The following is a 3,626-nucleotide window of genomic DNA, read 5'->3' as shown; positions in this document are numbered from 1 at the left end:
TATCATATATATAGTGGAATATTATGCAACCTTCAAAGAAATGGAAATCCTTTACAAGTGCATCTACATGGATGAACCTAGAGAACATTGTAAGTGAAATAAGCCAAATAAAGATAAATACTGCATAATCTCAGGTATATGTAGAATTAAAAATAGTCTAATTCAGAGACATAGAGAATATGATTGCCAAGGGCTAGCGGAGGGGGGAGGTGTGGGATGGAGGGTTGGGGGTGAGGGTATACAGATGCTGGTCAAGAGGTACAGTTTCAATTACATAGGATGAATAAATTCTGGAGATCTAATGTACAGCAACATAACAATTGTTAACAGTACTGTATCATATTATTTAATTTTACTAAGAGGGTAGACCTTAATTACCACAGAAAAAGAAAAGAAAAGAGAATCATAATCATGTGTGGTGATGGATATGTTAATTAGCTAGCTTGTGGTGATCATTTCACAATGTATAGGTATATCAAAACATCAAGTTGTACACCTTAAATATATGCAATTATTATTTGTCAACCAACTGAGCCACACAGGCGTCCTCCTTACTTTCTCTTAAATATGTCATCAGCAATGTTTATTCTCTGTGGTCTTAGTTCATTTTTCAAAAAGAAACATATTGTGTAGCATTCTGTAAATTATGCTCTGCATGGGCGCCTGGGTGGCTCAGTCGGTTAAGCGTCTGCCTTCGGCTCAGGTCATGATCCTGGGGTCCTGGGATCGAGTCCCGCATCGGGCTCCCTGCTCTGTGGGGAGCCTGCTTCTTCCTCCCCTCCCCACTTGTGCTCTCTCACTATCTCTGTCTCTCTCTCTCAAATAAATAAAATCGAAAAAAAAATTAAAAAAAAATATTATCCTCACCACTTTGAAAAGTTTACTGTTAGAAAATATTTAGAGAGACAGATTCTTCTCTCTCAGGTTTTGGCTGAAACATTAGTAGTAGTATTTATATACCTTTCCTGGAACATTTGATTCTATCTTTAAGAATACATGAAATGTTTGAAATATTTTATCAAACAGTTTTGTGTATGTGTATGTATATAACTTCAAATTTTACAATACGACCAAAAGTAGATGCTAAAGGGGAAATGAGTAAATGTTTATGATTACATTATTTTAATAAAAACACATTTGTTTTAATGTTAGAAACATTGGAGGACATATTATTGGTGCACAGTTTAATTAAAACAAAGTCTGTAGCCAATAAACTGTAGTGATTATGGTTAGCTGGTGGTCTTACGATATGGGTATTAATGAGAGAAATCAGATTGAGATCACTTTATTAAAAATTATTGTATGATTTCTATTTTATATGATCATCAATACCCATCAACTTTTCATAAGACTTAAATTTTCAACTACGGTGCTTTCCTTACTTTGAATGTTTTCCAACAAAGGCAACTGGATATTTCAATAGCACTGGCATTGAAAAATATCACAGAATTCTAAGTTAATTTCTTAAGCCCCTTGGCCAGTAATAATTTGAGTAGTAAGTATTCTAATTCTATATGCTTTTCTTCTGCAGTTATTTTTGCCAGCATCACATTTTGATCCATGATAATTTCTCAATCACATACTTAATAGTCCAGAGAAATTTGGTACCCATTTGTTTTTTTGTCAATTTGTGTTAAGGCTCTTTGTCTTTTCTCTGGTCTTTAAATGTAACACATCTCTTTTGGAATGGCTAAGACTATTTTTAGTGGCCAGTCAAGTCATTTTACATTCATCCATATTTTGAGTAGGCATGATATCTCAGCCATGTGCTCTGTTAATGAAACAAATATTCTTCCCTCTGATTACTTCTCTTACTGTTCTCAAATATCCCCTCTCCCTAAAAGTTTCACAGTTAAAATAGTCCTATGAATTTATTTCTAGATGTCTAAGTGATGTTTTCCAGTTTAGATATACTGTGAGCAACCACCTGCATGCTAGATACATTTTTACATAACCTATTTTAGTCAAAAACACCAAGCGCTCACTTAGCACATACACTAAAATTGGAACGATATACAGATCAGCATAACCCCTGCACAAGGATGACACACAAATTCATGAAGTATTCCACAATTAAGTATATACCTTCAAAAAACCCCACCAATTCCATTCCCTTAAACTAAACATTATTATAAAAATAGATGTGAGGGGCGCCTGGGTGGCTCAGTCGTTAAACGTCTGCCCTCTGCTTGGGTCATGATCCCGGGGTTTGGGGATTGAGCCCCACATCGGGCTCCCTGCTCAGCGGAAAGCTTGCTTCTCCCTCCCCCCCCCCCCCTGCTGTGTTCCCTCTCTCACTTGTCTCTCTCTCTCTCTCTCTCTGACAAATAAATAAATAAAATCTTAAAAAAAATAGATGTGAGGATTAAATAATTAACAATTAGTAAAAAATTATCCTTTTCAAAATAGCCAGTGTTTGGAGACATTGATTTATAAAGTTCTCTAATAACATTTCATGGGCTTTGGGTGGCCTACATGATATTAAATGGTTATTTCAACCACTGAAGTGATCATGTAAGATTTCAAAAATATTCATTACTATTCCTTTAAGAAAGTTTGTTATGGGGGTCAATGAAGATTCAGGTAATTAAAAGGGTATATGAGTTATATGGTTATCACTGTTAAGGGCCATAGAAAAATCTTTTTAAAAATCATGTCAAAGGAGGTTTATTCCACATACTGAAGGAATTTATCACTTATGTGATATTTTGGGTAAGGCAATTAGTTCAGATTTAGTAAAGAAGACTAGAAATGGGAAGAACAGAAATAAAAATTTGTTGATTTTGTATTTTATAACAATTCTCAGAAAAAAAAGGTTAATATTGAACTTGAATTGGCTGAAAAAATAGATTTTTCTGAAACTGGTGTCCTTTTGGTAATAACTTGTAGGTTATTTCTAGGGATAGAGTGGTCACATAATAAATCCATTAACTGTCGAATAATGAAATTATTAGATAATAAAAATGTCAAATCTGTAAAAGATTTAGTTATTAGAAATAAATTTGAAGACTATAGATAAAGGCATTTTGTTCTTACATGGAAATATTATAGTGCTATTTTTATTCTCTATATTTTATCTCAATTAATATCAAACTGAATTTTTTTTATTATACAGCAATCACTAAAAGCAATTTTAGCTGTCAAATAGATGATTTTAGGGAGGTCAAGTTAAAAAATGAGGACAGTTCTCCTTGAAGTGCTCTTATTCCAGAGAATTTTAAATTAAATTAAATTAGATTATTTAGGGTGGTTGATAATAGAATGACATCCAATGCCATTCTGAAGTAACTTTTTGAAAAGATTATAATTCAACATTTTAGTCAACATAACAAATGCACTTTCATTGGTTTTCTTGATCTAGCTATTGTACACTGAACAACAAAAGTAACCATTTATCTTCATTTTGAGTATATAAATGCTGAGAGTTAGAAATATTCTATTTATAGTTTTAGTACAAGGTTGAATGCACTTATCACACTTCATTGGTTGCACATTTTATGCTTAGAAAAAGTGTTAAGAGTCTTTTCTATTGATTCACAGGCTAAGCAATTTCATTTTTTGTTTTCATACTTTGACCTACAACCCTAGGATCCATTAGGGCACTACAATAGCAAGGTGTAGACACA

At 33.2% G+C, this 3,626-nt stretch overlaps 1 pseudogene; it reads left to right on the top strand.

Annotated features, from left to right (window-relative positions):
* Window positions 1-1,977: 1,977 nt before the first annotated feature.
* LOC112834471 (U6 spliceosomal RNA) lies at window positions 1,978-2,077 on the top strand (annotated as a pseudogene).
* The last annotated feature ends 1,549 nt before the right edge of the window (window positions 2,078-3,626 follow it).

Source organism: Callorhinus ursinus, unplaced genomic scaffold (genome assembly GCF_003265705.2).
Source record: "Callorhinus ursinus isolate GAN/ISIS: 27379988/994484 unplaced genomic scaffold, GSC_fseal_2.0 scaffold1, whole genome shotgun sequence".
In the NCBI taxonomy this organism is placed as follows: Eukaryota; Metazoa; Chordata; class Mammalia; order Carnivora; family Otariidae; genus Callorhinus; species Callorhinus ursinus.
This window is presented reverse-complemented; position numbering and strand designations above follow the sequence as displayed.